We start from the raw sequence: 26056 nt of genomic DNA on the forward strand, positions 1-26056 counted from the left end.
CTCTCCAGTTGCTTTAATTGCAGAAATTAAATTTGGGCGCTATGAATTATAGCTCAGCCCTTGAGGTTGCTATTTTTTTATTTAAATAATGAACACAAGCTAGTGATTTAGTTCTTTAGTGACATCTGTTGATTGTTGGGGAGACCCTGAATATTGGTTGAAGGTTGTCGCTCACTCATGAAAACATACCTCAGAGCCGCCCTGGGATTACTGCCCCTTTCCCGTAGATCTGCCAGACAGCTAGCGCCACACCACAGCGCCTCTTCTCGCAGTGAGCAGCGTAGGGAAAGGCGCCGGGGTCTGCTAGTGTGCAGAAACACCGCGAGCGAGTGACTGAGTGTGATTTAACGGAGTAAATTAACTAATGAGTGAGTAACTACGTGGGAATTGAGTGGGTGGCTGAGTGTATGAGAGAGTGAATGATTGAGAGAGTGAGACGCATGAGACAATGCATTGTAGAATGAGTAAATGAGAGAGTGAGTAAGTGGGTGTTTGAGTGGATGAGAGTGAGTCCATGGAATTAGTTTGGGAGTTTGTAAGCGAGGGTTGTGAGTGGGTAGGTGAGAGGATCCTTGTTTGAGCAGTTCACCCGCGTAGCTAGAGGGGTGCGGGGGTCCGCCCCAGGCGGCACCATTTTTGAGGAACCCACGGCCGCGTGGGCCGGCACTGGAGGCCCGTTGCGGCCGCGGCGGCCTCTGTGACGTGAGGTGACCTGCTTCGGTAACTGCAGGCTGCCGCTGCATGCAGTGCACACAAACGCGGGACTTAGTTTTGACAATTTAAAGTCCCGCGTTTTCACTGTGCGGCTGTGCCTGCCCTGCAACCGTTACCGTAACCGCAGGTGAGGTTAGGAGTGCATCAGTGCAGCGCTGCCTTAGTCCGTGAGTCGCTCCGACCGTTGTTGCTCCCCCCTCCTCCCCTGTCCCAGCCTCATTCGACGCACAGACTAGTCCTCCAGGGCCGTCAATCAGTGGTAGCGTGCGCGGTGCGCGCGAGCTCAATCAATGACGGCCCTGTAAGGACATTTTTGGCCAGCCCTCGCCTCGCTATGGTATCAGTGATGTGTTACGCACTCACCGCCCCTATGCTTGCCTCTCGTGTCAAGGAGTGGGAGACCATTCTTGCCTGCTTAATACTTGCAGGCACGCACCTTTTCAGACTCGAGTCTCCGACTATAATTCATAAGAGGTGAGAGACTGATAGAGTTGTTGTTGCTAAATTGAACGGGTCTCTATGTCGCCTTGTTTTGTAACAAGAGTCACGCGATATGGGATTACAAACCTATGCAGTGCATATTGCTGAGACCAGCTTCTACATTGATGCAAAAAAGGAACATCCCTAAATTGCACACTACAGGGACGCAAGGGATTACAATGGCAGACCGAGGTTTTCTTTCAAAGTAAGGTAAGGTATCTGATAAAGATAAGTACAATACATAAACACAACAGCTTCACCTGCTTCAGAGATTAGGGGCCATATGTATCATACTACCGTTTTGCGAATTCCAAATAGCGAATTTTAAGGAATCGCTATTTGGAATTTGCAAAACGGTATGTATGTACAAAATCGCTATTAAATAGCGATTCTTTACCATTCCTAATTTGCGATTAGCAAATTGCTAATCGCAAATTACCCAATCATTTCTATGGGCCAGGAGGCCCATAGGAATGAAGGTGCAATTTGCGATTAGCAATTAGCTAATCGCAAATTAGGAATTTCTTCAAGGGTGCAGGGGTGTCTCAAGAACACCCTGCTGCACCCCTGAAAAAGACATTTGGGGGCATATGGCGCACATACATGCCCTAAGGGCATGTATGTGCGTCATATGGCACCTTTTGTTTTTTGGAAAAAAGCTTTTTGAAAAGAATTCGCAAATTACCACCAACTAGAAGTTGGTGGTAATTTGCGAATCCTTAATGACATTTTTTGAATATTTTTTGTTTGATACATTGCATTTAAGGAATCGCAAAATTTGCGATTCCTTAAGTGCAATCGCAAAATAAGGAATTGCAAATTTTGCTATTCCTTATTTTGCATCAAACATGTTTGATACATACCATTTGTCAAATTAGCATTCGCAAAGGCCGAAATTCGCAGAATTTCGGCCTTTGCGAATGCTAATTAGCTTGATACATATGGCCCTAGGGGTATTTCAGTCCCACAAATAGCGCACAAATGTAGACAACGCTGAGGTCACGAGCAACTGCCATTGATTGAATCCGTCCTCGCTGAGCCAAGGTGGGGGGGGAGGGGGGGAGGGGGTGCGGGGAGTTGACAGGGAGGTACCAAACACGCTTGGCAGCCAGAAAAAGAATGTAATCCATGCATAAACTTTAATGAAGAAAACAGATTTTGCTTCAAACACAAATGCAAATTTCATATTTGAAAAGCTGAGGAAATATGTAATTTATGTTCTTATAATTTATGAGAAAATAGCATGGAATTCGTTTTAGCCAAGTTTGCCTCGGTGCAAATACAATTTGTCTACTACGACGTAACACAAATTAACTGGTCTTTTGCTATTGGAAACAATGACATTCCTCTTACACGGCTGCCTTCCAGCATCAAGGGCACAGTCATGGACTATGTTTACATTTGGGTTGTAAGTGAAGGCAATGAGTGGGGCTAAATCACCAACAATAAGTACACTAGCTTTCAAAATAAAAGAGAACAAGCATTTGCAATGCAATAGGTCTCGCATTAGGAAAGTTTGAGCTATTGGTATTGTAAATGGCAAAGTTTTTATTTATGTTTCTTTTTTTTTTAAATAGCTAAATTAATAGCTTCGTCATTTACAATGCCAATAGTTATAACTTTCGCAAATGTGATACCTATAGCATTTGTAATGCAATATGTTTTGTATTTACAAACCGCGAGAGGACAAAAAAAAGCTCCGGACCACCGCCTCCTCCCAGGCCTTCAAAAGGGACCTCAAAGTTCTCCTCCTCCAGAGACACCTCCAAAAGTAATTCACGTCCTCTTGCTATTTGTGAGGAAGACTTCCCACTACTGATAATTTCTACTTTCCATGACCATGGAAGTGCCTTCCCAGTGTATGCCTGTGATTGGAGGGTCTGTCTTTTTGCAGTATTTTCCATGTACTGGTGTTCGGTGCCCTTTTGTAACATGCACACACCACTCTGCCATTGCAACACACGGCTGCTACCTCTCACATGTCTTTGCCTTTGATACTTGCACAAGTGCCACCTTGCCCATGTAACGCTTGTTCCTGAGCCTGAGTGTCTAGCACTTATTGCAAGACTATACCTCTAATTATACTCTGTTTTCTCTTATAACTGCACACTTGTCACTTTCATTTCCTCTTGTGCACTTTTGACTACCTCATGTATTTTGGTTGCTCACAATTTTTACTCAAGTATTTTGTTTGCTCACGATTGTCACTATTACCTTTACTACCTCATGTATTTTGGTTGCTCACAATTTTTACTCAAGTATTTTGTTTGCTCACGATTGTCACTATTACCTTTACTACCTCATGTATTTTTGGTTGCTCATAGTTTTTACTACCTCATGTATTTTGTTTGCTCACAATTGTCACTATTACCTTATGTAAGTAACGTATGTTTTTGCAACCTGTTCTTTTGTAATGTTTCTCATTATGTTTCATTTCTGTTCCTAATGTGAAGCGCTCTGACGCCTTCGGGTAAAGTCCGCGCTATATAAAAATGCATAAATACATAAATAAATAAATACCGCCTTGGGGTATAGTCCGCGCTATATAAAAATGCATAAATACATAAATAAATAAATACCGCCTTCGGGTAAAGTCCGCGCTATATAAAAATGCATAATTAAATAAATAAATAAATACCGCAAATCAAACATCCTCGTCACTCTGCCGGCCTGCGACCAGGAAGTCAGGCAGGCCGGCGCGACAACCGGAAACAGGAAGTAGGAGGGCGGGAGCCTACCCCGCCTCCCACGGAAGAGCCGCGATTGTTTGGAGCACCGGAGCAGGCAGGAGCCTACCCTGCGCCCCGGTGCCGAAGGAGGGAAGAAGAGTCCTGCTGCCGGGCCCTGCAGCTGAGGAGAGCCGCCGCACGAAGGAAGCCGGTGAGTGGGTTGCTGAGCTGCGGGGGGGGAGAGCATGTGTGTGTGCGCGCGCGCGCGCGTGCGGGGGGGGGCGGTCTGTGTATGTGTGTGTGCGTGTGTATGTGTCTTGGAGTGCGTGTGTGTGACTGTGGGGGAGGGGGTGTGTGTGTGTGAGCGAGTGTCTGTCTGCACGCGCAAGTGTACGGCGCGGGACGCGACGTGCGCGTTCGCGCACACGAATCCAGGAAAAAAAAGCTCGTACACCCTCTTGTCCTCCTTCCCCCCAGACTGATCGCTATACGTCTCCAGCTGGACACATGCATCCTTGCGGATGCATTGCCAGCGAGACCCAAAAATAGATTATACTAAATGTATGTGCAGCGCCACTAAGATGGGTTCTCTTCAGGCCCCGGCGACTACTTGCTGTCCATTTGTGAGTAGAAACAGTTCTCCTTGGGCTTTCAAGATGGTGGCTCCCTCTCTGCATGGGTAAGCGGCCCTAGGGCGCTGACGCACGTGGAATCAGTGGAAGCACCTATGTGCCAGTGCGTTTGTGAACCCCCTGTCAAACTGGAGGCTGAGCGATCATGTTGGGGGTCTGCACTGGTAATAAGGTAACTAGAAGGGCACAGTCGCAAGGGGATGGTGATAAGCAGTCATGGTTACTACCAGGTGCTTTCACCAGCACTGACTCATGGGGATCCCATGAAGACAGAATGTATCTCAATAAACAGAGATTGTAAGAGGCTAAAAGGACCAGGCCTACAGTCAGACTCTGCAGTACCTGCATAAAAGCTGTGCGCAGTGTAGGTAGATTTACCACACGTCTTGTGCCCAACCCATGCAGCACAAGGCCGAAAGCTATGCATTGTTGGCATCAGCAGCACAAAGGGACGACATATATGAATACATGTCGGAGACCATTCTTGCCTGCTTTATACTTGCAGGCACGCACCTTTTCAGACTCGGACTATAATTCATAAGAGGCGAGAGAGAATTTAGAACCATCCTACCTATATTGTATTAGGTGGTTTAATTAGAATGATTGCAGGACGGCACCATATTGATGCAGGCAGCTTAGTTTAGTTTTTTATTTATTTACAAAGAGGCTAGAGCTGCAGTGCCAGCCCAGGCCTGCAGTGCGTCGAGTTGTACTGAGAGGAGCTAGCGCGCAGCATTGATTACACACACAGAATATGTATATGCATTGTGACTGACCATTCAGCCAGGAATGTATGTGTTCCAGCACAGCCTGGGGTATATTACCGCTCAGGTCAGGTGCACACACTACCCCATGCCACGCAATGCATTACAACAGCAGTACACACTCTTTGATGTCTGCTGCTTCAGAGTTTGTTTTTTATTTAGTATGTAGCCAGCGACAGAAGGAAAAACCCGACGTCCCCCCTGGGGCCCGCAGGGTCCCACTGTCTCGGAGTGTCTCCTCTTCCTTTAGAACCGGCCGGGCCCCGGAACAGCACCCAGCTGCCTTCCCATTGGTCGCCCTGACACATGCCATGATGCTGCACACAAGGACATCATGACTCCGTAGATTAATACTACAAGACCACAGATAGACGCAGTGACACTGCAGAAGGCCACTGTGGGTCTTTAAGGGTTCAATCAATCAATCAATCATGCCATTTGTATAGCGCACTTCTCACCCGGGAGGGTCTCAAGGCGCTTGGGGGGAGGGGTATGCTACTGCTCGAACAGCCAGGTCTTGAGTTGTTTCCTGAAGGCGAGATGGTCCTGGGTCAGCCGAAGGTGGATGGGGAGGGAGTTCCAAGTCTTGGCAGCCAGGTAAGAGAAGGATCTTCCTCCGGCGGTGGCTCTTCGGATGCGTGGTACGGCTGCGAGGGCGAGGCTGGTGGACCGTAGCTGGCGGGTGGGCGTGTAGAAGGTCAGGCGGTCGTTGAGGTACTTGGCGCCAAGGTCGTGGAGAGACTTGTGTGCGTGGGTGAGGAGCCGGAACGTGATCCTCTTGTCGACGGGGAGCCAGTGCAGGTTCCTCAGGTGGCTGGAGATGTGGCTGCGTCGGGGGACATCCAGGATGAGTCGGGCGGAGGCGTTCTGGATGCGCTGGAGTCTTTTCTGTAGCTTGGCTGTGGTTCCGGCGTAGAGGGCGTTTCCGTAGTCCAGTCGGCTGGTGACGAGTGCCTGGTCTCGGTCGGGATCCAGCGGAAGATCTTGCGAAGCATACGCAGGGTGTTGAAGCACGATGAGGAGACGGCGTTGACTTGTCTGGTCATCGAGAGGGAGGGGTCCAGGATGAAGCCCAGGTTGCGTGCGTGGTCGGTTGGCTTGGGTGCGGTGCCCAGGGCTGGGGGCCACCAGGAGTCGTCCCAGGCGGAGGGCGAAGATCCCAGGATGAGGACTTCCGTCTTGTCCGAGTTCAGTTTCAGGCGGCTGTCCTTCATCCACTCGGCGACGTCTTTCATCCCTTCGTGTAGGCAGGTTCTGGCGGTGTCGGGGTCTCTGGTGAGGGAGAGGATCAGCTGGGTGTCGTCGGCGTAAGAGATGATGTTGAGGTTGTGCTGTGATGTTGAGGTTGTGCTGGCATGTGATGGCTGCGAGAGGTTTCATGTAGATGTTGAAGAGGGTGGGGCTGAGTGAAGATCCTTGCGGGACGCCGCAGATGACTTCGGTGGCCTCGGAGCGAAACGGGGGGAGGCGGACTCTTTGTGTTCTTCCGGCGAGGAACGAGATGATCCACTCCAGTGCCTTCTCTTGGATACCGATGTTGCTGAGGAGCTGGACTAGGGTGCGGTGGCAGACCATGTCGAACGCAGCGGAGAGGTCCAGGAGGATGAGGGCCACTGTTTCCCCCTTGTCGAGCAGGGTCCGGATGTCGTCGGTGGCTGCGATGAGGGCGGTCTCGGTGCTGTGGTTGGCTCTGAAGCCAGACTGCGAGGGGTCGAGGGATCCGTTCGTCTCGAGGAAGGCGGTCAGCTGTCTGTTGACGATCTTCTCGATGACTTTAGCAGGAAAAGGGAGGTGCGAGATGGGGCGGAAGTTTTTGAGATCGGTGGGGTCCACTGTAGGTTTCTTCAGGAGGGCGCTGATCTCGGCGTGCTTCCAGCTCTCCTCCATCCTCTTTGCGAATTCATGCATCATTTGTCCAGGGCTGGCTGTTGTCTTGCATTGCTATAAGTGTACCTTTCATAGTGCATATTGGTTGTCACTTGTCAGATCGAACTCCTTGGGGAGTGTGTCATTTGCCATCTGGTATGTGGCTACTTCCTCCTTTGGGAACTTCTTGAATGCCCCTTTGACCCTATCTCCTGCTAGGTATTATAGATATTTGATTATCTTTGTGTCATTTCTTCCAGTGCGTCGATGAAGTAATCAAATGTTTGTTTCGATGATCGAGTCGGATTACTTGGTGATAATGTTTTGCTTCTTTGTCATGCTTAAGGATGAGGAGGTTGGACTTCCAGTCTTGTAACGTAATGTTTGCTGGTGCGGGCCTGTTGGTTTGCATATCTTGATCATCTTTACCTGTGTGCTTTTATTCCCCTGGCCTTTTTCAATTTTGCTGCGTGGGGTTTTGTGGTTACTCGCCCTGGCTGTTCTAGTCTCTATTGGATTCTTTGTGCTCTGCAGAGGAGCTGTGTCTCGCTCTGTTTGGGCAGGAGACCTTTCGGGCCATGTACATGGGCTGCTTGGATGCACTTTCCCTTTTGTGATATGCCTTCTCAGGATGTGACCATTATAAAAATGGGGTAACCCAAAATGGTTCAAGGACCTGGGTGATTAGTAATATCAAAAACAGTGGTCCCAACCAACAGTTCAAGATCAAGTAAATGTATTCTTACAATCAATACTTATTATTTTTGAGCAATCAATGTATTATGCTCTAAAGACTCAATCAATTACTACTTTACAAAAGAAACAATGGAAAAGTAACAAGCACCCTGACATATCAACCCAGGTTGAAAACAAGGAGTTTAATAAATCACTCCATCGCACATATTTATATACATTTTTACATAATTACATTAACGGTATGAAGAAACAGAATTACTAAGGCCGTACAAGAAAAAGAAGAAGGTGCAGTGATTAGAAAAGGGTGAACAGGCTAATCAGAATCAGTGACAATTAATTGATTGAGTCTTTAGAGCATAATACATTGATTGCTCAAAAATAATAAGTATTGATTGTAAGAATACATTTACTTGATCTTGAACTGTTGGTTGGGACCACTGTTTTTGATATTGCTCAGGATGTGTTAAATTGATTTTACTAATTGCGCACCTCTCCCCCTCCTACTAGTCTGGTTGGGGCACTTATCTTGAATCCTTAACACCCGTGCAGCCGACCTGAACGCTGCCACGGGGAGGGAAATCGCCATCACCGCCATTAACGAGCGAGCCTGCTCACAGGCCACGCCCACTTCTTCAGGCCACGCCCCCCTGACTATTTAAAGCGCTGACGCTCAGCTGTCTCCAGAACCTGTACTCCTGAGGCACAGCCGGGAGCTCTGCTCGAAATTGTATTTTTTTTAAAACTTGTGTGTTAAATTGATTTTACTAATTGCGCACCTCTCCCCCTCCTACTAGTCTGGTTGGGGCACTTATCTTGAATCCTTAACACCCGTGCAGCCGACCTGAACGCTGCCACGGGGAGGGAAATCGCCATCACCGCCATTAACGAGCGAGCCTGCTCACAGGCCACGACCACTTCTTCAGGCCACGCCCCTCTCCCGGCATAAAATCATGTGCAGCACTCGGACGCGAAGCGGACGGGCGCAGCGGGCGCGCCGTCAGCGCGCCAAAGGCACGCCAAAGGCAAGCCCGTCTGGGCCCGTCCGGGCCCGGACGGTCCCAGGCCCAGCCACTATGCCCATTTCCTCTAAGAAATGCATTGCCTATACCCGAGATAGACTTCTGGCCCTGAACACACAAAAACATCCTTCCTGCAATTATACCCATATGGGCGAGAACCCATTTACCGGCTGTAGTCTCTGCAAGCCCGATGACGCAGACACTGAACGCGGTGGCCTTCAACTAGGCCTACTCAACTGCAGGTCCCTTGTTAAACACGCCCACGAAATAAACCTTTTGATTTCAAACCACGCCATGGACATTCTGTTTCTCACTGAAACATGGCTTACTCCCAACAATGGCCCTGACACTGTCAACGCTCTTCCCCCGGGCTACCAAATCTGTTCTCTGAATAGACCGCGTGGCAGATGAGGCGGCCTAGCCATAATATTCAAGGATTCCCTTACCTGCAGAATCCTAGACGGTCATATTAAAGACTGTGAAAGCTGCCACTTCACCATCCAAATCTTACCTGTAACATCGTTGTCGGGGTTGCTTGTTTATCGCCCCCCCGGCCAACTCGCCGAATTCCCCAGCAAACTCATTGACCATGTCACTCTTGAATCGACAACCTCCTCTAACTATCTCTTATTAGGAGATCTTAATCTTCACTTTCTCGACCCAGTTGACATCCAGGCAGCCGAACTCTTACTGGATCTCTCCTCCACTGGTCTCTGCTTAAAGAATCCACAGGCCACTCATGACAAAGGGCAGCTACTTGACCCCATTTTCACAAACATTCAAAACCTCAACACCCGCGCTCATCTCCCTCTCCCCTGGACCGACCACTTTCTGGTCCCTTTCGAATGGCACATCAAGACTCCCCCTACCTATACGCCCAAAACCAGAACCCTTATCAGACATTGGCATAAACTGATCCCAAATGAATGGGTAGTTAAACTTAGGGAAGATATCCCCCCCCCCCTCTCAAAACCCCATCACTGCCGACAATGAATTTAATACATGGCTTTCCCAATCTTTGGATTGCCTCTTACCAAGGTCCAGCACCCTTAAATGTACCAAGAGAGTCAACCCCTCCCCCTGGTACACCCCCGAATTGAATCTTTTACGGAAGGAATGCAAGAGAAATGAACGCACATGGAGGAAAGACAAGACAGCAGACAAGAAAGACATATTTCGTACTTCCATAAAAACTTATAAACGGGAGCTCCATAAAATCAAGAGCACATTCTACGAAGAAAGAATTAAAAACGCGTCCTGCTCTGCCCAAGAAACCTTCGTCATCCTCAAAGAGCTTCTCCACGCCCCTGATCCCCCTGCGAAACCCTTGGACCCCATAGCCGCAGAAAGTAAATGTATTAAACTAGCCACTTTCTTCGACGAGAAAATTCAAAAAATTCTCGCCTCCCTACCGCCCTCCGACGCCGGCCACAAGGACGGGGACCCTTCCACCTTCCCTCACTGCCACACCCAGCCCCCCGATGCCCCCACACCCCTTCTCGACACCTTCGGCCCAGTATCCACGGAAGAAGTAGCCGCGACACTGGCCACAATTAAAAGTAGGTCCCCCAGCGACCCTGCTCCGCTTCGCTTCCTGAAAAAGGTGTCCAGCACCATCATCCCCCCTCTCACGTCCCTCATCAATGCCTCCCTTACACAGGGAGTAGTCCCTCCCAGCTGGAAAGCGGCAGTGGTCAAAGGTCTTCTGAAGAAACCTTCACTGGACCCCCAGGACCTAGCCAACTATAGGCCAATTTCCCTCCTTCCGGGAAACAGTAAAATCACGGAGAAGCTAGTGAATAAAAAACTATCACTATTCCTAGAAAGTAACAACATACTCAGGAACTCCCAGACTGGTTTCCGCCCAGGTCAGGGCACCGATACTGCCCTCCTGGCGGCAGTGGAGAAGGCCAGAAGCATTCTGGATACAGGAGGATCAGTGGCAGTGATCCTCCTGGACCTCAGTGCGGCCTTCAACACTGTAAATCACCTGACTTTGATCCAGCGACTGAGAGACATTGGAGTAAGGGGCACGGCCTTGGAGTGGCTTAGGTCTTTCCTAGACGGTCGCTCCTTCCAAGTCTGGGAGAACGACAGCCACTCCTCCGCGATCCCCCTTCGCTGTGGTGCACCGCAGGGCTCATCTCTTAGCCCTACGTTATTTAACGTTTACATATCCCCGCTGGAGGAACTGGTCACCCCGTTCGGCGTGACGATCATCAATTACGCCGACGATACCCAGCTGGTGGTGACCCTCTCACAGCCTCACCAAGACCCCTCCAATCTCCATAGCTGCCTCTCTGAAATCCACAACTGGATGAACACCTCAGCGCTTAAACTGAATGGGTCCAAGACAGAGATCCTGCTGCTCGGACACAAAGGGCCCTCTTTACCGCCTAACATCTGGCCCGACTGCCTTGGTGACCCCCCAGCCCCCAAGCAGGAGGTCAAGAGCCTGGGCGTATGGCTCGAAAAGGACCTGAGCTTCAGAACTCAGGCAAAAAAGACGGCAGGAATTAGCTTTGGACTCCTCAGGGCATGTAGGAAGGTCTTCCCTCTGCTCCCTGCCACCTCTCGGAAACTTCTGATCCAGGGCCTCATCTTGGCGAGGTTAGATTACAGCAATGCATTCTACCTGGGCGCCCCGGAAGCCACATTCAATACCCTGCAGAGAATCCAAAACGCCGCGGCCCGCCTACTCACTCTCACCCCAGCCAGATCCTCGGCTAAGCCAGCTCTGAAGCTCCTTCACTGGCTTCCAGTCAGAGAGAGGGTTGCTTTCAAAGCCCTCTGTCTGGCCCACACACTTCTCCATAACAAAGGCCCATCCATCCTCAAGAATCTCATCATTCCCTATAAAGCGACAAGAGCTCTTCGATCAAGCGAAGAGAACTTTATCACCGTTCCCAGAGTAAAAAAAGCTCGGTCTGGAGGACGTCGCTTTTCGGTACACACTGCCAAACACTGGAACAGTCTCCCCCGGAGACTAAGAACCGAACCTAACCTCCTTCAGTTCAGGAAGGCACTGAAAACTCTTCTCTTCCCCTAATTCTTCCTTCCTTCCGCCGCCGTTCCCTCCCGAACTCAGGTTCAAGCGCTGGGATGCTCTAGGGTTACTACGCGCTCTACAAAACCTTAAAATAAATAAATAAATAAATGTGAGGCATTTGAACACTCATGGACCCTTGGCACAAGGTTCTGGGGTACTCCACTCATTCCTGACCTATGTGGCCCAATCTGCATAGGCTATGGACGCAGAGATACCGCAGTTGTATGTGCATGTAACTTGCATGATCGAGGTAACTATTAGCAGTAATACTACGTGTCTCTCGGACATCTTTCAAGTGCTCACCATCCTTTTTCCCCAGCACCCCCCGCACCCCTCCAAGGGGCGGCAATCTGAGGGATAGCCCCGGGCGCCACAAGCTCTAGCTACGCCCCTGGAGCAGTTGTAGGTGCTGGGTGAGTCAGCAAGGTTGCCATTGGGTGAGTGAGAAGGTGACCGAGTGGGGAGTTCAGAAAGACTGTATAGCCTGCTGCACCCTTTAAATACATTCTCAGTGAGCAGACAGCTGTGCCGGTCTCTAGGTCTTGGCGTCTCGTGCTCTGGTGAAAGAGCGCTCACCCCGTTTTTACTGGTGTCTCGAGCTAGATGGATAAACTGTTTTCTATTTTCGTTCTATAATGACGGCTACTTTAGCCAAACGATTTTAGTATTTCAGGAACTGGCACTACTATGGCCATGCAGCGGAACTGCTCCTTTAGTGACCGCAATGACGCTAAAAGCCTTGTGGCGTTTTCAGTCGCAATAAAACCTTTCCACGTGTGCGACACAATTGCACTGTGCACCGAAAGTAAATGCAATATGTGAGAGGGACATGGGGTGCATCTGAGAAATCAAGTAAAACCCCCGGTCCAACTGGGCCCTCGGGCTGGACAGGTCTGCGTCCCGGTCAGATGCCACCAGTGATAGTTATAATAAAACAAGTGCACCAGGGCAGGGCTGGAGGCATCTGTTTCACCAGATAGAGGGGGTGGTAGAGGCCTCTTTGGGTAAAATGGAGTGGGCAGCTCCTTCCTGCCACCCTCAGCGTCCTCAACAAATGCCCATGTGAGAGAGATAGGGTTATGGGGGGCGAAGAGGGATGGGTAGTGAGGGCGGGGCAGGTTTCACTGAGGGCTGTATTGATGCATCAAGGGTCGGAGAGGGTGCTGGGCGCCTAGTTATTTTAATTATAGAGATTCAAAGGTTTATTGCGGAGGAAGGAGTGTGTAGTGAGCTTGAGTGCAAGAAACAGACAGAGTGAGAGCTCGGAGGGTGCAGTGAGGGTCGGGGAGGGACAGAGAGGGCTGAAGCGAGTGCGCTAAGAGCTGAGGTGCGCCAGTGTAGAGGGGAGTGTTGGACGGCGATTAGGTTGCAGTGAGGGTTGTATTGAGTTCTGGAGTGGGAGTGTGTTCCAGTGAAAAATTTAGTGAGTGTTAGAGGGTGAGTGTATTGCAGTGACGGTTGTAGTGAGTTCTGGAGTGGGATTCTGTGAAGGTTTTAGGGAGTGCTGGGGGTGAGGGTTGTAGTGAGTTCTGGAGTAGGAATCTGTTCTAGTCAGTGAGTGTTGCAGGTTGAGTGTAGTGCAGTGAGGGTTGTAGTGAGTTCTGGAGTGGGATTGGGATTCTGTGAGGGTTTTAGTGAGTTCTGGGAGTGAGGGTTGTAGAGTGACTGCGGCCTGACTTGACCACAATCGATTTCACTGGCGCCGTGTTAATTTGAGCAATTTTGGGGTTCAGGTCTGGCGGTTACCGCTGGCGCAGGCCTGTAAAGATACCTGTTACGCACAGAACATGTACGTACAGTGCTTGTTCTGTATTACGCACACACGTGGTGTTGTTGGCCATACGTCCATCATTCTGGTTTGTGGAATATTGAGTACACGAGTGGTACTCATTGCAATAGAGCAAGGGGGCTTCACCAAACCTGTGCCCGTGTGGAGGACACGTAGATGACACTCTTTCTATACACTGGAGCAAAAGACTCTATATAAGTAACACAATGTACAGCTGTGTTCTACTATGTGTGACGGTATCAGACCATTTTAGTGCACACAATATTCACCGCCAGAGTGATGCAGAGTGAGCTAGAATAGCCTAGGATGCCAACAGTTTCCCTCGGGTTAGTCTGTACTTTGTGGGCACAGTACTGGGCACTGCACGATGTACGCACTCACCACCACAGTTTACTATAGGCTCACTGGGCCAGGCTTTGTGCACACGCGGTGCTAAGTGAACTAAAATACACATACGATGTGTACTGTATCCCTCGGGGTACATTATGAATGGAATCCAGCAGTGCACACGTACTCGCCACCAGAGACTTACTGCGCTGCATTGTGACCCGATGCGAGGTGAGCTAGAATGTACACACAATGTTGACGGTACTCAACGGTGCACAAAATACTCACTGCTAGTACTCACTACCAGAGATTGTGCCTATGTGCCTAAGGCTTGGGGTGAGGGATGTATTAGTGCACACCGCGGTTTTGCATGAATCCATGCACACCGGTACCCGGTGCCAGACACTTCCCAGGTTGTGCTGAACTGTGTTACAAATGTGTGGTCTTCGATGGGGCAATTAGGGCAGGGTATATGCAGTGGCATGGGGCACCTCGGATGCACTTTGGTGCCCAACAGCGCAGTGATGAAGCGAGGTTGGAAAACAAAACATTTTGTATACCCCTCATGAAGTGACTTCTCCATAACAGTAACATGAATTAATCGTGTGGTTTTGAAATTAACCAGCATAGAATAGAATGCACACACACAATCACACGTGGGATACTAATTTGCATGTGTTGCGTACCATAATCTACTAATTAAGTGAAGTCGTCTTGTTTATTCTGTGCGCATTTGTCATAATCTAACTCAAATTTGCATGAATATGCTTTTTGTCTGTCTAATTATGGCATAAATGATGGAGAATGGTGAGCAAACCATGCTTATGTGTTGCTTAATTCACTAGGTAATAACTAATTGGGTTACCTTAGAATGGGGGGAGGTAAACAGAAGGGCTATATTTCGGAAATTAACGTTTATTTGTGTTTCTTTCTATAATAGTTCCCATTGTGGCCTATGCGGCCTATTTAAAAGGGAAGCGGTTTGCGACTCGGAGTTTGTGATGATGTACGCATGCGTGACTGAACTCGAGAAGAGCGCGAGCAGCCTGTGCCTGTACAGAATGGGTCAAGGACAGTGTGGCCTGGCCACCCGAATGGGTGCCAACAAATTTGAATGTCAGCATTGTGAACATGGGAAAATCATCTCAACTATCCATTTAAAGGACACAAGCGGAAGAAAAACTACTAAGAACAATAGCAACTTTATTTTTCAAATTATAACGATGACTTTGCGGAAAAGTGAACAATAAGGTGATGAGATTATGCTCATCCACCCCTCGACTTGACCAATCCGGACAGTTTAAGACCCCAAAAGTTACAACTTTTAGATAGATAAGTTAGTGAAAAGGGTATAAAAGAGGACGTTTGGAGGTATGAAAAAAAGCTTGCTTTTTGATTTTATCTTTGCACCCCGACATGCTGCTGGACTGCTAATCCTTTTCTATGGCCAAGGACTTTGAAATTGTTCTGAACTTTAACTTTTGAACGGGTATGGAGTCCTTATGGGAGGTAAACATTGAGAGAGAATAGAGAGGTGGTCTTTGGGAACTATTCTGTCCTTATACTGATGCCCGTATCCTGAAATCTTGGTAATATAAACTTTATGTTTATTTTCTGAACTATTGTGCTAATAAATATAAATGTTTGAATGTAACCTCTTTTCTTTTCTAGGCCATTTGATGTTTAAATGATTATTACATTAGAGTTAATGAAAGAGAGGTCATGCTAGGAGATTTAGTCTCAAAAATAAAAATTAAATAAATAGAGAATTAAGCTGGTCTTGTTGTCCTTTAGTTAACTTTTACTAGGAGATCCATTGACAAATAACAGTGGTGTGTTGAAATATTTCATGAAATTAAACCAGGGTAATATCAATAAACTGCAGATGTATATAATGTACAAAGTTTAGTATTAAATTTAGACACTCCGCTATAATCCAGCAGCTCTCCTTTGGTCTTCACTGAATCCTCGGAGCAGGGTAAATGTGTGTATGAGTGACTCGCAGTGTTATGGGCCCCACTGATGAGTAATGTATGAATAGCTCTATGGGATAAGGTGATCGTTTTACAGAGAATTTCTGGAGCTGTGCTGCATCAGCAGTGTGCCAAGAGTACAGGTTACATATGTGCAGGTCAGGAATACCAGCCTGCACACATGTCGACTACATACATTGCCTAGGTTCACATACACAGGGAGGTGCACCTGTACACCTGGAGAGTCGATATTGTGGCATCCTAATTAGTGATATATTTAAACATCAAATTATGGGAGAGCGTTGCACTTGGCCCGTACCATGAGTACTGTATGGGACACAGGCAGAAGAGTACTCACCGCCAGAGGCTGCCCGGGCCCTTCCTGAGCTCACAATTGACAGCATGTGGTATTAGAAGCTGGGTGAAGGGCGATAATTACAGTAAACATCGGGGTACAGTACTGCGCTCTCTTGGCCGAGACATGTACCGCTAAGTGCTCACGGGGGGGCACATTGAAGGTACACTCTGAAAATATCGGGTTCAGCACAGTACTCACAGTGCTAAGTGCATACAAGTTACATGAAGTAAAGAATGGGGTACAGTACAGCACAGTACTCCCCACCAGACTGAGGTTACCACTGGTTCCATGAACTTGGCACTTTGCACATGAAGTGAGTGCTAGGCGTGCACATGGTGGTGTATACCAGGGGCACAGGTGGTGCTGAGTGTGCACAGGGTAGCACATGGAGTAAACACTGGGGGTCAGTACACAGTACTCGCCGCCAGGGCTTAACGCAGTACCCACGCTGAGCTGGGCGTTGTGCACGTGACATGAGTGCTAGGTGCTCACGGGGTGGTGCTTATAAGGTAGATACAGTACACATTATGGTGCAGTACTCGTCACAGAAGTTTGCCAGGCGGCTTGCTGAGGTCGGTGTTGTGTACATGTGGTGGTAGGTGCTCACGGGTGATCTATACAAGGAACATACACAAAATACAGGAGGTCAGTACAGCACAGTAGGCACTGCTAAAGCTTGCAAGGGGCTTGCTGAGATCGGCGCTGTGCACACATTGTAGTAGATGCTCAAGGTACGTACAGTAAATACTGTTCTGCAGCAGTAAGACAGAGTTTGGTCTGCGCTGTGCACGCAAGGTGCTGGGGGCTCACGCTGCTCATGATGGTGCACACAAAGCAAATACAGTAACAAGCCTAACGACCGGTGCCAACACAAAGCTTCCCTCACTGGTCTCGCGCACTGTGCAGTTCAAGAAACATTTAGCGGCAGCCTGGCAGCTCTGGTTCTGAGCAGTCTCCTGGGGCACCGGGGACAGACTGGCAGGGATTTCCCACAACCGTCAGGTTACAGGTAACGCCTTGTTCCTTAGTTGAAAGCAGACAGATCATGAATTGTTTTCCGAAGGTGAAAAATGGAGAAGACAGGCAGTTGACAGGAGAGGCCGGACAGTGCGTGCCTTTCTTGGATACAAAGAGAGCGCAGCATTTTACTCTTCCACTTGGTGGGGGAGACTCGGCGCAAGAATATCCCCCGAATTCTGCAGAAATTGCTCCCATTAAGCAATCCTCTGCTCATTATTGATCACTCGAGGCCTGCCCCAATGCCAGTCAAAACTTGCTGTCTCCAGACAGGTGCAGACAATAGTGTCCCATGTCTTTGAGGGGTATCGGGTTCCTTTGCCCCAGCAGTATGCCTGGGAGCTAGCTTTTCCGTTGGGTGTGAAACGTCGACTACAAGGTAAGCTGGCAGGTATATGAAGCAGGTATTAAGTGCCTTTGGCCCCCTCCCCACGAACATGAAAACAAGATTCAAAAGGAGCTTTTCATGTGGAACAGAGAGCTAAGACAAACAAGCATTGAAAGCGAGTGGTGCGCGCGTTTGCGAGCAGCAGGCCGAAGTGGATGCCTGTTTGTTCCCCAGGGGGACTGTTGAGTGCGAGTGGTGTATAGGCCGCGTGGCCGTGAAAGTGACACGTGGCAGCAGGGGGGAGGAGGGGCCTGCGTGATTCCCTTTGCAGGAGCGTGCAACCATATGGTGCCGCGCGCTCCCGCAAGGAAATCGCCGGACATGCACGCGTTGCCATTGCAAGCAATGCAACGCGTGCACGTTTTTGCCCCCAAAGCTGTGCCGCTGGCATTATGTTTCTCTCCTATGCAGCGCATGCGCACTGCGTAGGCGAGATCTTAAAAGGGAAGGTTGGGACCTGGAAAATAGGTGCACTTGTCATGTCGACACAGCACTTTACAACTTCACTCACAGACACCACAATGGCAAGCTTGACCCAAGTTTACAGGGCTACTCATTTGGGTGCCCCAATCAGTCATGCAGGCTCACTAGTAGCATTTGATTTACAGGTCCTACACACACAGTGCATTTTACTATGGATTTACCAGTAAATAAAATATGCCAATCATGGATAACCAATCAGAATCGCAATTTACAAAGAGACCACATGCACTTGAGCAATGATTAGAAGTGGTAAAGTGCATGGAGTCCTAAAGCCAACAAAAACAGGGTCAGAAAAAATACAGAAGAAAGGCAAAACGTTTGGGGATAAACCTGCAAAAAGGTCCTGGTCCAACATGAACTTAAAAACAGTCATGCCTCCCCTTCTACACAACAACACCATATGTCAACCAAGAGGCATGTCATTTATCAGGTGCACTCTCTGTGTTGCCTGGGTTGTTATTATTATTGGAACAACATTATCATTCAATAAACACAAGAGAAGGTTTTGTACAGCACACATTCTGAAGTCATGCATTTGAAGATGCTCTGAAATGTGGTTATGAAGAAAAAGTAGGCAAAGTGAAATAATCAGTTGCCTAGAATCACACAGATTTGGTCAATTGGGGAAGCTAGCATTGATCCTAGGTCTTCTGGTTTCACAATGTGCAATCCACCCACACGATGTGTATTACTTTCCCTCTCACGTTTTATATCAAAAGCTAATTCTTTATATATGCCAGTATACTTGCATGTATTATTGTGTACTACAAGCACAATCATGTGTGCTATTGTATACTCCAGCATACTCTCATGCACTAGTGTGTACTCCCAGCATGCTATGATGTATTAATGTGTACCCCAGCATACTCTCAAGTGTTAGTGTGTACCCCAGCATACTATTATGTATTAGTGTGTACTCCCAGAATACTCTAATGTATTAGTGTGTACTCCGAGCATACTCTCATGTGTTGGTGTATACGCCAGAATAATTGCATGTATTATTGTGTACTCTCAGCATAATCGTATGTGTTATTGTGTACTCCAGCCTACTCTCATGTGTTAGTGTGAGCCAAGCATACTATTGTGTACTAACATGTACTCTCAGCTTGTTCTCACGTTAGCTTGTAAATAGTCTCACATGCTAGTGTGCACACATTTTCATGTGTTGCTTGCACCACCACCATTCTTTCATATGTTGCTGTGCAGAAACAGCATACTTTAATGTGTTGGCTTGATCCCAGAAAACTCCCATGTGTTAGCAAGTACAACCAGAATACTATCACGTGTTAATGGGTACCCCAGGACACTCTCACTTGTCAGAGTGTGCGCCCTGCACACTCTATCGTGTTAAATGTACTCTCAGCGTTGCCGCATGTGTTAACATAGTAGGTTCAACACATCCTCACGTGAAAGCGTGCACACCTGATTGCATACTGATAGTCTCACGTCTTAGAATGTACACCCAGCATACTTGCATCGCAGGTTAAAAGCGAGATGCGAGTTGTAGCTACATCGCCTCAAGGCGCTTCCTATTTCAGTAAATAATATTCCCGAGGCACCATAGACAGTGATTTTCACAGACCAACCTGAGGTTAGTTAGGGAGGCAGCATTTGTACTCAGATCCCTTGGTCTGTAAAATCTGAACCTCATTCCCCCGCCCCTCCCCCCCCCCCCCCCCCCCCCACCCACACACACACACACTCATAGAGGAAGAACACGCGCTTCCTTAAATGACTTGAAAACGCTAAGTATGCCCCTTTAATGGAGTTACGACACGAATTCGACTTTGGCAAAGAAATCCAGCTATAGGTGCAGCTGTTGTAAAGATCGCCCTTTGGTTCGAAATAGGATCCTAACGGGAACCACTCAGAATGTCATCCTCTCGAAATTGCTGCTATAAGCACCGTTGGTCTGGTTAATACCAACGGCTGTTGTTAGAGCGCCAGGGCACCTCACGGCATGGCTATGCGAGGAGCGAACCATTATCATATTTGAAGGGGGGAAAAATCAAGACAAATTACCGAACTTTACTTCGATAGAGTTAAGTTTATTCATCGCTACAAATAACGCCATAGTGCAAGGCTCAGAGAGGCTCAGAGAGGCGCTTGCTGTCCTGATTGCCTTCAATCAGTCCTTCCTTCACAGGAATTTATGACTCTGGGCGCTACATGTCAAGAACACCTAGGCTTGAAGATGGACTGCACGCGGCCCGGAAGATTGTGCCCACATAATGCAGATGCCTCCCAAGGTAGAGTTAGAGTCTACGTAGAATGGCTTAGAATGTCATCCCTGGAGAAACAAGCGCTGCGACGCCATGTCAACGGCAGAGTACCCACTATAAAAGTTGCTTTATGTAGCGCGAAAGTGTGAGAGGCATTATATTATCACCAGTTACGGTACACGAGGACACATTCATTTTTTTTGGAAGGCACTCGGAGTTTAAGCGATTTGCTCAGAATCACAGGATGTTGAGCCGACGCCGAAATTCGGACCTCGTTCCCCAATTGCCAGGTTAGGAGTTCTGGCCATTTTGCTCCACATACATATGATCTGAGAGGGGATGAACAAGCCTGCATAGTCCCGCTTTTCGCGGTGGAAAAGCAGACCTGCTAGAAAACCATCAGCTCTAGCTGAGGAGGGGTCGCTGTTCAGTAAACACGCCTCCCGGGCGCCATTGCGGGGCAGAGGCGGGGAATGCTAGCCACCCCAGAGGGCGCAGGCGGCATTCCGGCATTCCGTGGCTCCAGCTGACACATTATTAGAGCAGCTCTGAGTGACAGCTCTGGGCTTCCCCGTCGCCAAACTTCTGGCGAGAGCATCAGCACTTGGAATGAGGTGAGAACTTGCTGGAAGTATGAATAAAAGCACACTTTTCACACAGCTCACCCCGACAAGTAACATTCAACAACGTCTCACCACGGCCACTTCTTCAATGACCATGCGAAACACTGGATTTTTTTCAATTCGATTTAGATATAGCAGAGTCACACACAACACATTTAAAAAAACGTGTATCCAATAAGAATGAGATTTTGAACACCACACTTGGTTTAAAAACATTTGCCTTATTACTTGAGGCGTTAGATGCTTTATACACGTTCCCACCTGGCTTAGATGTTTACTAGACTCTCCTTTACATTGTTTTGTTAATATCCATACTAATAATATAAAGAGAGAGACCAAACCTTTGAGGCGGGTAAGCTCCGGAACCACAACGCCAACCGGAACACCGCATACAGCATTGGAAAGGTGAGGCAAAGCAGATGGACATAGGCTATACACCAGCGCAAAATGTAGTTTGGAAGGGACAAAGCACGTTGTGGGACAAAGTAGTCCGGTGGATGTAGCACCAGCTCTGAGGTGGGCGTGTGCGTTCAGGATTGTTGAGGTGGGCGTGTGCGTTCAGCGTTGTAAAGCGTGAGAATAGCGTACAACACGTAGAAAATGTGTGGCATCTGAGTACGCAGTCGGAGCATGAGAATAGCGTCCAACACGTAGAAAATGTGTGGCGTGTGAGTACGCAGTTGGATAACGTCGGCGCGGTGACTGGCGTCCCAGTGCACCACGCCGTGTTGTTGAAGTCTGCGGAAATAAGATGTGTACAGCTGGATGGCTGTGCCGCAATAGCGGACTGTGAGGCCAGACAGCAGGCACACACGCTGAATGTTGGCGCCGTCATCCTCGGATGCAGAGGCACATATCGCTGGGGCGCTTTCTGACAGTGGCTGGACACATTTGGAGCACGCACACACGGTAAACAGCATGCTGCAGACATTCCTTTTCATACCCGGACAACGCCGGGACGGGCCACTAGTTGATAATAAAGTTGATGTCGATGTGCAGAGTGATACATTTGCATTCCAGAATCAAATCACATTTCTATTGTCGAATTCGACTGTCTTGAACTCTCCATCAACACCGACTTAGAAATAGAGAAATAGTTAGAGATAGGCTTTAAGACCTAGGCCTGGGGTTCTTGATTGACAGGTCACAGGTGTGGTGTTACGTAGCGGGCAGACAAACGCATGAACAAGAAACTCAGGTAAATTCTCCCAGATAAGGGCAGAGACACCACAATGGCCCACGGGGATTGGCCTCAATAAGCACATATGGCCGTACAGCGTGCTGATTACCAAAACACCATAGTCAGATGCCACATGATGTTAGGCACACATAGCCAATCATCTCATAGCACACACTGTATTCGCAGTGATCATGCCCACTGGCCTGCATTGTGTCCACGCAAGGTCAAGGCCCGCTTGCATTTGTTATCAGGGGCCTTATTTACGACTCCACAATCAATCAATCAATCAATCATTTGTAAAGCGCACTACATACCCGCGAGGGTCTCAAGGCGCTGGGGGTGGGGGCGCTACTGATCGAACAGCTAGGTCTTGAGTATCCTCCTGAAGGTCAGCAGGTCTTGGTTCTGTCGTAGGCTCAGTGGGAGGGTATTCCATGTCTTGGCGGCGAGGTGGGAGAAGGATCTCTCACCGGTGGTTGTTCTTCGGATGCGCTGGATGGTGGTGAGTGAGAGGTCGGCGGAGCATAGCTGGTGGTTGGGGATGTCGAAGGAGAGCCGTCTGTTTAGGTAGGCTGGCCCGGTCTTGTGGAGTGCCTTGTGTGCGTGGGTGAGGAGCTTGAAGGATATCTTCTTGTTGACGGGGAGCAAGTGCAGGTTTCTCAGGTGGGGGGTGATGTGGCCATATCATGGTACTTCGAGGATCAGTCGAGCCGAGGCGTTTTGAATGCGTTGTAGTCGTTTGATGAGCTTGGTCAGAGCTCCCGCGTAGAGGGCATTTCCGTTGTCGAGTCTGCTGCTGACGAGGGCCTGGGTGACTGTCTTTCTTGTATCTGTTGGGATCCATCTGTAGATATTGCGGAGCATGCGGAGGGTGTTGAAGCAGGAGGAGGAGACGGCGTTGACTTGCTTGGTCATTGAGAGCGTTGAGTCAAGGATGATTCCCAGGTTATGTGCGTGGTCGGTGGGTGTCGGGCTGCCCCCAGTGCCGTCGGCCACCAGGAGTCATCCCAGGCTGAAGGGTTGGAGCCGAGGATGATGACCACCGTCTTGTCCGAGTTCAGCTTCAGACGGCTGGTCTTCATCCAGTCGACGACGGCCTGCATTCCTTCGTGGAGGTTGGCTTTGGCGGTGATGGGGTCCTTGGTGAGGGAGAGGATCAGCTGAATGTCGTCGGCATAGGAGATCATGATGAAGTCGTGCTGTTGGGCTACGTGTGCGAGCGAGGCCATGTAAATGATGAACAGCGTCGGGCTGAGGGAGGATCCCTGGGGTACGCCGCAGATGACTCTGCAGTCTTTTGCCGAAAAAGTATATCGGAAGTACTTTATGACACCCAAAAAACTGTATTAAGACTTGCTCAGATTGATTTTACATTGAGACATTCCTCAGACCTACTTCTATAACTGTGCTCTAGGCTGGAGTGTTTAATTATGGCAACTGTTCTTCTTTTGCCAAACACAACTTGTCTTTTGTTTTCTCAAGGTAAATTCACATTCAGCCAACATTTTGGGGAGCCAGCCAGGAGAGATTGGTACCTCGAACCCGACTGTAGACAAAGGAAGGGGACCCCACCCAGACAAATTTACATTTGCTTAGCAAGGAAGGTGAGCAGACACTGCAATTGATTGGAAGTGCTGCTAAATCCTTGGGGCGGAGGTCTGTTCTGAAGCTGCTGTCGGAGAGTAAGAGACCATATCTGATCCTTAGTCCCTAGCATTTGGTATATGGCAAACTAGAAAGAAGCGCAAACATTTAATCTGAATGCCATGCCACTGACAGAAATCTGGCATGTTACCGGTTTTATGTGTCTGAACTGAGTAGTCGCAAGGCGGCCTTGGAAGTGTTCCAGCGATGGTCACCTTTTTTTGATAGTCAGCACGCTAGTAGGGGTGAATATTGGTTGGTGCTTGGACCTCTGGCCATGACACAGATGGTAAGCTTGTTGCCTCGGTTTGATACAGGGTTGAAGCTTCGCTGCTTAGACTGCTTGGTGTGACACAGATGGTACACAAGGTTCCTGGGTGTGATATAGGGCAGACACTTCAATTTTATTTTTTTAGTCTAAAAGGGTTTTCTCAGTGCTACCGGTTTCTTAACACTGTTGGTATCTGCAAGAAGTGAGAGGTGTTGTTTGGTTGGACCACTGGGCGTAAATCAGATTGTACACTAAGCCCCTGAGTGTGAAACAGGGTGCAATTCGGACGTCAGGGAAAAACATTTGGCTCTGGGTGATCAGGTGTAGCTTGTGTTTGGCCTAGAGGGGCTGTGGTTCTTCGAGTTATTCCTTTTCTCTGCAAAAAAATGGTGTTTTCTTTGTCTGAGAGCCAATATTGACTGATTATCGGGCTCACTTAGGCAACTCAGGGCTTCCCCCCGTCACAGGATAGCATGCGCTAGGAACTGGCTAAGGTATTTTTGACAAAGTCATCTTTTTTTACCTGTCAGTTATTTATTGTAGTATTGAAATTGATGCAAGGTAGATTTGATGTTGTGGTGATTTGATACTGTGGTGCTGGTAAATTAATGCAACTGAATTTTGTCTTGAGTATTGTGACAATTTCCCAATGTGCTATAAGAAGTTGTTGCTATTTCTCACAATCATTATTTCATATCATAGTAAAGTCTGCTGTTTGCTGCCACATTTCATGATGTTTTAATAATTGCACATTCTTCTAGGTTGTGATCCTTCAAATGCATTGCTATTTGTGTTTGTGGAATTTCCATATTGATGCATCTGTAAATAAAGTTGAGCTCACAGTACGTAGTTAGAACCAGCAATCCCTTTGTATAATATTTTCCCATGACCAGAGTAGAACTTAAAATTCCCCAAAAACAGAAGAACTGGAGTGCATTTGTTTCTTAAAAAGTACCTTGGGGCGTGGCCAAGATGGAAACCTGATCGGATGTACTATCCGGTCTCTCCTGCTCCGGCCACCCTGCCCCTTGTTAGGGCCCTGGCTTGCGAAGCTCCCGTAGGCTAAAATTGACGTCAGAAGCGGATCTGGGACATTGGCTTTTTTTACGGGTGGCTGAGTGGCTTTGAGTACGCTGGAGGGGGCCAAGATCTGGCTGCCCCCGGTGCTGGGCCGGTCGGGCCTGTTTTGGACGGTGGCCTTCATGGAGACGGAAGAGGCTGCGGTCTGGCTGTGACATCGAACAAAGACCCACCGTTCTCCACCCCCTCGTGGAACCGCGCTGAGCTGGGGAGCTTGCCTTATGGGTCAGCCGGAAAAGAGTCATACAGTGGGAGCTGCTGCTACATGGAGCCCGTACTCCAGAGCGGAAGCGTGCCCTTAAGGAGATCACTGCGTGATCAGGTATCCCGCGGCCGCAGCAAGCCCCAGTAAGACACACCCCAGCGCGAGAGAGGAAGTTGGACGGTCTTCCTCAACGCTCTGAGTGGATGGTGGCAGACCAAAGGAGAGGTGTGGTGGCCCCGTCATGGGGCGGAGGGAGCCTAGAGAGTTTACGGAGGAGGCTGGTGGCCTAGCTGGGTGGGTCGGCCCTGGTCTCATCGGCAGCCTAGATTGAGACCAGTGAGACTGTGGGCCTGTCCCATCATCGGGCTTACATGGGCATCCTCCCAGCTCCCTACTGAGGAGGAGAGTTCCGGTGGTCGAGAGGACAGGTTGCAGTGGGCCCCTGGAGAATAAGCCACGGAGGAGCGCCTGCCATGAACCCTGGAGGAGAATGCGGGAGAGGGACGTCCCCACTGCAAATGGAGAAACAGTGAGTGTGGGCAGCATCGAAGGGGATCCGGCCACAGAGAAGAGTGGCAAGCCCTCTAGCTTGGTGGGAGCCGGGCTG

This window comes from Lissotriton helveticus, chromosome 2_2 (assembly GCF_964261635.1).
Source record: "Lissotriton helveticus chromosome 2_2, aLisHel1.1, whole genome shotgun sequence".
NCBI classification, from domain to species: Eukaryota; Metazoa; Chordata; class Amphibia; order Caudata; family Salamandridae; genus Lissotriton; species Lissotriton helveticus.